Source organism: Miscanthus floridulus, chromosome 7 (assembly GCF_019320115.1).
Source record: "Miscanthus floridulus cultivar M001 chromosome 7, ASM1932011v1, whole genome shotgun sequence".
In the NCBI taxonomy this organism is placed as follows: domain Eukaryota; kingdom Viridiplantae; phylum Streptophyta; class Magnoliopsida; order Poales; family Poaceae; genus Miscanthus; species Miscanthus floridulus.
The window spans coordinates 16980037-16989173 of record NC_089586.1 but is presented as its reverse complement, the minus strand read 5'-3'; positions in this window follow the sequence as shown (position 1 = coordinate 16989173).

Below are 9137 nucleotides of genomic sequence, written 5' to 3'. Positions count from 1 at the left end.
AACCGTCAGCTTGGCAACTATCTCTTCATACTCTGATTTATCAAAATCTGAGTAAACTTCTTGATCTGTTGGAGCTTTGAACTCTGATGGCAATAGGAAAGCCATCTGAATATTAGCCGATGGTTGCTTTCTATCGGTTGTTTGCTTAGCACGCCATACTTAAGGTTTACCGAATGCCTGAGCCTGTTCCAACTCTTTATTCTTTAGGCGTTGCACCCTTCTCTTCTGGCTTCTTGTCAAACCTCTTGGACACCATTGGCCTTTCTGCCAAACGTATTCTCTCTCGTTACTTTCTTCACAATCAGCCCAGTTTTGATCAACAACTCTTTTCCCAAGCCGATTATGAACATTTCCATTTTTAAGCGCCGATCCATGTTATCATGATGATAAGCATCTTGAGCATGGATAGACTGGCGGTTGGATCGAGATTGCCTAAACTCCCAATATTGATCACTGCACTCTGGATAGCTATTCCTGGTAGGCAACTTCAAACCTTCGTTCCAGTAATATCTAAAGAAAGGACAATTCTAATGCAATTCAGCTTGCTTTCTTTCATACCTCTCTTTTTCCTATTGACGCTGGTATTCTTGCTTTTCTAACCAACATTGATAATCCTTTTTCTTCTTTCACTGCCATTTATTTAACAGAATTCGAGATGTAACCCGCAGCTTTATCGCCCCTTCTTTTGACGTTTCTTCCAGCTCATATTGGCTCTTTTGCTTGTCATGACGTCTTCTAATTTCTCTATATTTGTCAGCCGATATTTGCATCTCAGGATCGACTGTTCCGGCTTCTCTTGATTTGGTTGATGTCAGGACCTTAGTCTTTCCTTTGAGCAGTCTAGCATCGACCATGTTTTGATCTCCTGAGAAAGGATTATCATCAACTTTCATTTTCCGAGGCATATCAAATTTGAGTCCTTCTTGCTGAATAGCCCTCTGTATATGCTGTCGAAAAATTCTGCATTCATTAGTGGAATGAGAAGTAGCATTATAGAACTTGCAAAACTTCTTATTCTTCAACTGATCAGAGGACAACATAACACGATTATCGGGCAACTTGATCTGTCCCAAGCAAGAAATAGAATAGCTTGTCAGATTTTGTGACGTCAAAGTCATAGCTCTCCTCAACTCCTCTTCCCCAAGGATTTGGCACCATTACTGTCTTTTTGCCCCAATTCCATTCAGCCGCGGCAACCTCTTCTTCTTCATCTTCATAGCCATCATTGACTGAATATGGATTATAAGCTTCGGCCACTGTGGTACTCTTCTGGAATCGAGTATCTCTGCACATACTATAGAATTGGCTATTGAGCGCTGCCACTCGTTGAGCCAATTGACCCAAGTTGTCAAATTCTTATCCCAACAGCTTTTCTTTCCATGTTGGTAGCATCCCTTGAACGGCCAAAGCGGCTAGCTGATCATCTGCCAAATTTAATGAGAATCACAAATTCCTAGTCTCTCAGAACCTCTGAAGAAACTCAGTGCCTGATTTATTAGTTTTCTGTCTTATAGTTGTCAAATCGGTGATCTTCTTTTCTTCAGTCCCAGTATAGAAATATGTATGAAATTTCTTCTCGAGGTCTGCCCAATTGACAATGGAGTTGACTGGCAGTGACGAAAACCAAGTGAAGGCTAACCCTGATAGGGACAAGGAGAAGAAACAAACTTGATGTGCCTCTTCAACGGATGCTTCGCCCAACTGTGTAAGATACCGACTGACATGTTCTATTATGCTTGTGCTGTCTTGGTCAGTGAACTTAGCAAACTCTGGGAGCCTATAATTTATAGGAAGAATGACCAAATCATACCATTCTGGATATGGGCGTTTGTACGAGAAGGTCAACCCTTTTGGCTTCAGACTGAACTGATTCTTCATCATCTCGGTCACCATTAGCAACAACTTGTTAGCATGTGAATTTGGATTTCTCTGCACTTGTTGACCCATCTGTGGATTAAAATCCCGTGTGCCTTGATATCCTGGATTCATAATCATATGAAGGGTGTTATAATATGTGCCATAATGATACCCTTGTGGAATCTGTATCTGCTGGGTCCTTTGCTAGTTTGCTGCTTGAAGTCTCTGGTTATAGACATCAGGATTTATATCTCTACGGATCCTTTGAATTGATGGTGCTATTTTTTGAGCTAACGATGGTATGTGGCCTGATATACCAAAATTAATCACCTGGTTCTAACCTTGCCCCACTAACTATTGCACATGCTGCACTGATGATCTAGGATTATACTGTATCTGATTTGCAGTAACTCATTGAGCTTGTTTAGATGAACTCTGAACTACCTGGACATCATCATCACTAGCTGGTGCTGCTTCTTGATGGCTGGTACCTGTTTGATTAGTCCATTGAGTCAACGGATGTGGAATATTATAATAAGCTGGCCCGATCTGATCAACTGGAAACCCATGAAACACATTTTTCATGGTATTATAGAATGTATCCAAGAAAGCTTCATTATGACTTGATATGGCATCACGAATAGACTTGTTTATAGCTTTCATGAAGAAACGCCTATCTTCAGCTTCATCTGCATCTGTTTGCCCGTGCAATAGAACTCTTGGTAGTGAATATTTTTGAATAATTGTATTGTCACGTATTTTGGTATAGGACAACAAACACTTGTTCTGAAATTCTTATATAGCTTTGCTAATAACACCTTTATCTCCATTAGGTAAGTCTTCGTAATGTACCACAAGGATGTCATTGTAAACCGCCATGATGATTGTGGGGTCCCACCGAGCATGCCAGAACATGTGTCGGTACGAAATTTCGTCCCGTGCCGAGGCACACGAGCAAGCCAAAAGGGTCTGCTCGATAGAGCTGGAGATCTGCCTAGCTTCAACGCAGGGATTATCGATCCTACGGACTTCTCTCGAGACGTGCCAATCAATTTGACCCTGTAATTAACAAGGAGAGAAAGCTAATCAGTAATTTAAGACGGAACATGCCGGTGCTGTCAGACAGTCCCAAATGTGTGGCTCTAAGAGCCGATGTGGAAGGAGATCGACTAAATAGTCGATTTCAGCATACACATAAGAATAAATCAGTTAAAGCTCATGGAGTTATGGAAGGAAAATCAATTATCTTTCAGGATGAATCTCGTTATTCAGACAAATATTAATCAATGGCAATAGGATGTCAACAATAATCAGTTTATGCTAAGCCAATGACTGCAAGTAATCGAATCCCTTTTTATATAAAAAATAGCTCATCATCATTTAACCATTTAATAGAGATAAATCTAATGAACATATTAGATCTCATCTATCGTTATGACCAGTGAGGCATGAAGCAGAATCATGCAGGCCGTAGAAACAGTGATAAATTCGACGACCCTAACTTATTACTAATATCAGTGGGGCATGAGGCAGAATCATGTAGGTCGTAATACAATAATAAGCTCATGGGGCTAACACATCTTTCAACCTATCTTTACTTCAACGGTCTCATGACGTGAACTGCATATGTGAAAGCACTCGATATCGGCTAAAACAACCGATTCAGGCATAGCGCACAGTTAAAGTCATGTCCTATCAGGAACAGATCTACCAAATAACGATCCCCACTCCATGGTGCTAACAGTGGGGTGTGAGGCAGAATCACACAGGCCGTGATAACAGGCCATGGAACGATTTTTGTTAGCCAATAGATCTATTCAAGACCAAACATGCCTTAACCGCACACTATGCACGATCAAGATTGACATAAAACATCTGATAAAATATAACTCATCATTTAAGATGCAGATTAGATCAGTTTAGATTAACAAACAATGGGTTAAACATGATATAAGGCTGATCTAGATCAATCCCAATTGGGCGAAGTGATATTGCTGTAACTAAATAAACAATGAAAGCAATAAGCAATATCGGTAACTTAATGAATCTACCCGAAGGATGCCACCCTTAGATAGAGCTGATAACTTGACCTTAATCTATATCGAGCAGTGGAGGTCGACCGAATCAACGCAGACGTACTTGAACTAAATAAGAGTCAATAACTAGCTTATACCAGAGTTGCAGTGGAGGTCGACCGGATCGATGCAGCCATACAAACAGAAGTATAAGCCATGACAGTACTTACAGACAAGCCGAAGGTCGGCCGAACCGATGCAGCCCTACTCGTTGAAGAACACACCGAGATCTACTCTACTCCTACTCCTAAGGGGTGGCCAGAGCCAAAAAAAGTAAGTAACTTATATTGGATTGATTGTGTGTCCTCTTACAATAGCCGGGGTCCGATATTTATATCCGGAGCCTAAATATGAATCCTACTCGAGCACGACTCATTACAATCTTCGGCATAGAAGAAAACATTTCTAATTTAAGATAACTTGGACCCTAATCTTTCCCTTTTTATAGAGTCCACCATGTTTTTTCCTGGCGCCGATCATAGCTTTTGTCGTTATCTGGTGGCGCTATCTGAAGAAAGTTAATTTTAGTGTTGCATTCGAATCAGCTGATACCGACCTTCATGCGATCGATTCCTCGATGACAAGATCTTGAGAGCTTTTGAGTCCCTACAATTCCTCTTCCAAATTTTGGTGTGAACACTCTCATTCTGATTTTTTTTGCATTTTCATACACGGTTTACACGATTCACACGGAGGATGACGATTGACTTCCCTGAGACGTTCGACATCCCCACACCATGGAACCTTCAAGAATGGAGTGATCATAAAATCACATGGAGGATGACAATTCATTAGTTTTGGGCCAAGAGGGTTTTTTGGAACTCACCTTGCTCCGCTCCGATCCCCCTCCCCAGTGCTCTACGCTGCCGTGACATCGCTCCCTAACCCAAGAATCTATCTGTTGTAGCCGCCGTGCGTGTCCTCGTTCCATGGAGAAGCTCTCGACGGATGTGGCTGTTGAGATTGCTAGCCGCATCGTTGTGGCTGCAGCAGATCCCATGGAAGATCATGGCAGCCTATGGGCAACCTATTCGTAGATGCGTAGGATGTGCGGTGACGTCGTAGTGGGACGGAGCATACCACTGTGGCGGGTGTTGCTACGTGGGATACACCTTGGGACCTAGATCTGGTTCTACGACCATGAGTATCGCGCCAAGCTCATCGCCAGGCTTGCTAGCGTCGGCAACCTAGAGGCCTGCTTCTACGCTAGGATGCGTGCCGTCTTTGAAGAAGACCGCAATGTGCTCATGCCATGGCTCGACATGCTTGAGCGCTCTGCCATAGCAAGCCATGATGTTGCTGTATTTGTTCTCTCCCATGTGCTCCATAGGTCCAATAGCGGTGCTGGCAATGACAACATTGCCCGGCGGTGGTTGAGGAAGGTCGAAGGTGATGAAGCAGGTCCAACGGCAAATGTGACATGGAAGAATGAGATATGTACACGACGCCTCCAATAGGCCATGTTCGTGTTGCAGGACTTGGCTGGGCGGCCGGCGCCGGGTGAGTCTAGTCCTCTACCTCCTCTGGCCATGCCGGTGCGTCGCTAGGATGGACATCAGTGTGGAGGCGGAGGCTATGATGTCCACGTAGGATGGGAAGGTTGGGAGGAGTGGACTATGTTCTGTAGCGAGGAGTGTAGGATCCGTAATGAGTGTGATAGGTTCTTCAGATCAATGTGGTAGATTCTGTGTAGATCAATGTTGATATGTATATATCTGGATGACGGGGATTTGTATGATAAACTCTTCATTCTCCTTAATTCAATGATACGCAAGTAGAATTCCTTTCTAAACTCGTTATAGTTACCTTCCTTCTCATATGATGCAGTTTAGATTCCCTTGCACATGTTTCAAATTTCTTAATACAAGTTAGTCAAGTCATCTCCACTAATAAACACGAGCGGAGAAGGCAACAGTCAAGGTTTGTGACATCCATGGCCACCCACGCGAGTCACGGGCGACGGAGTAGGGAAGAGATGACGTGGACCATTTGATTCCCTGCACTTTGCGATCTAACACTAACGCTTGATCACCGTATGAAACGGCTACGGGAGCTGCAATAATGACAATTTGCAAACACAACAAACCAATTTGCAAATTAACCAAGGCAAATACGTCCACCCCAGCACCATCACAGTGAGGTGCTTTATCTCACGTCTATGTAGCCAAGGCAAATACTACGACACTTAAAAAATAGAGTAACAAGCATCGCCATTCAGTTATTAATTGTTTTTAAGAAAAAACTATATATAAACGACACAGTAACAATCATCACAACAACTTCATTCATAATTTTAGTTACATTCCATAGTTGTATAATAACAATGACCTACCAAAGACTACGGGGTGTACAATAACAAAGACCTGACGAGTACTAGTACATCCCATAGTCGAGTCCGGAGATAGACAGTGCAAGCTAAGGACGAGGCAGCACCTCGCAAAACTTCCACTACCATCTGTACCTCTCATGGTCGAGAGAGAGAGAGAGAGAGCAAGAAGAGGAGCATCTCAGTGAGGTGCTTTACCTTCCCTGCTGCACCTCTCACGGTTGAGAGAGAGAGCAAGAGGAGCATCTCCACCTCTCATGGTTGCGGGCATGCGTATTCCTGCATAGGATGACTAATTGTCAACATGTAAGTTTAGCAGTAGGAAAAAATGAAGGAAACCATTTTTTGTCCACCTTTCTTGTGTAGTAACTTCCTTGTCGATTAGGATATGGTGGTGCTCATGTCTCATGGTCGCGAGGAGGGCATGGAAGAGAAGCGCCGCCGCCGTCGCTGCTGCTCCAGAGGAAGGAGGATCGCCAGGGCACTGAAATGGTGAATCGGCACAAGAAATGCGCAGGGCAAACTAGGGATACCAAAGTGCATTGAGCACCTCTTGGCTTGTCCAAATAAGCGAAACCCCTTAATCGCATAACTTCCATTAGTACCTAGATCGAGCAACCCCCGCTGCGCCTAGATGCCGGTAGTACCCAATCTTGAAGGCCTTCTCCCAACGTCGCTGCTGCCACCAGAGGAGTTTGAGATGGAGCGCCATGGCGATGAAGAAAATATAGATGGTTGGCTCAAGAGCTTTGTCTGTATCTATCTGTATCTAAGGAGGAGTGTGTGGATTGCCAAGAAGCGCATCCAGACCCGGTTTAAATAGGCCAACCTTGAAGATAGAGAAGCATAGAGGAGCAGTTAATATAAGCATCAGGGAAGACGAGGCATACTCCATAGGAAAGTAATGGTGACACAACTATGTTATGGGTAGTTGGAAAATGGGAAAATAACTCACGCTAAATTTACTACCGCCGGTACACCAAATGGTCGTGTAGGGCCGACGGCCATAACGCCTATCCCAGTCGGCTCAATATTCCAAACGACGGTGGAATTCAACCCCACTACCACCGCCGCATTGATGGTTTTCAACTGTCGATTTCATTTCTTATGAGGCCTCCCTATCGGTCTAACCGACGGTGGAAGTATCACACCGACATTTTTATCGCTACGGCAGTGAAAGTGGTGACAGTGAAAAGTAAATCTGTAGTAGTGAAGGCGAGTTTGGCAAAGGATCTCAGGTTGTCTTTGAGCGTGGCCCTGTTGAAGCAGCAGAGCGGTGTGCCGCTGTCGATCTTGGCATCGTCCTGGTCGAGCCTACGACGCACCAGCACGGGGTTTTCGCCAGCGCCGCCGTCACCGGCTTCCTCCTCTAGGTCGAGCCTATGACGCACGGGGTTTTTGACGACGACGCTATCACCGACTTCCGTCTTCTTCTTCCTCGCCTTGTGGATCGTCGCTTTCCTAGCGGGTTAGCAGCGGCTTTGGCGTTCTAACCTTCCGTGGGGCATATTCTAGACTTGCCCTTTTGGGAAGGCTTCTTCCTCCATGTGAATTTTGGGAAGACCTCTGCTGCCATGGTGCGAGGGGTTGAAGGCGTAGCAGTTTCCATGGACGTCGTTGCCATGCTTGGAGGGGTTGAACATGTAGCAGATGCAACACAGGAGCCTACCGGCCAGGTAATGGGCGAATAGAATGAATCTAAGGGCACCCGCAACGGTTGACTCTTAAACTAGCTCTAAACATTTTTTTCATATCTTAATAGAAGAGAGAGAAAAGCTAGCTCTTGATCAAAAGCTTGATCACATTTCAAGGTTATGTGAGAATATCATGTGGAGCTATTCATGTTAAAAGCTATGCGCTAAAAGTTAGCATTATTGGAGAAAGTGGCTTAGAGCTGGTAACTGGCTCTCATCGTTGGGGTGCCCTAAGAGTTGCGGGTTGATGATTCACGGCAACGCGGCATCCGCAGGTAGGGCATGGGTTCTGCGGTATCCGTGAGGATGAAAACGGTCTCAGAAAGTCGGGTTTGACTTGATTGCGCTCACGCTCTCTTTTCTGTACCCACGTCAATCTCTTTGTTGTCTGTGCCTGTGGGCCCACGCGCAGCACGTTTCTTTGGCATGGCGAATGCAAGGAGTTCGATTTGGAGACTTTACTGTGCAAACGCCATTTTATTGTAGTGGCCATTGTCTCATGAGCGAGCATGTTACTGGAGCCGATCTAAGGGCAAACGCCATATGATATAATATATCGCCGTCAATTTGTACTGGAAGCAGAGGTGAGAATGATTTTCACAAATGGTTCTTAAGGGCTTCTCCAGTGGGCATGGCAAACCGACTCATCATTTGATGTGGCGTACCCATGAATTGACTGGACCACTGCACACGGCAACTCATGGATGAGAGAGAGAATGAACCGATGCTAGATCACGAGTCGACTCTTGATAAATAAACAATAGTTTTTTAAAACTAATAAACAAAAGTTTTGAAGAAGGAAAGTACCAACTGGGCCTGTTTAGATGGCAAATTTTTTTGCAAAATGCACTGTAGCACATTTCGTTGTTATTTAGCCATTAGTGTCCAATCATAGTCTAATTAGGCTTAAAAGATTCGTCTCGTCGATTTCGTCTAAACTATGTAATTAGTTTTATTTTTTATTTATATTTAATGCTTCATGCATACGTCCAAAAATTCAATGTGACGGAAAATCTGAAAAATTTGGCAAAATTTTCTGGAACCGGGAGCTTCATGCGCGGAGACCTTCCAGGACGAGCGAAGCCTCATGAAGATGATTACAAAGAGTGCGTACCAATGGAAAACCCGGACAGACTGGCGTCAGCCGGACACGGGACCATCTGACAGAGACCAAAGTGCTAAGGA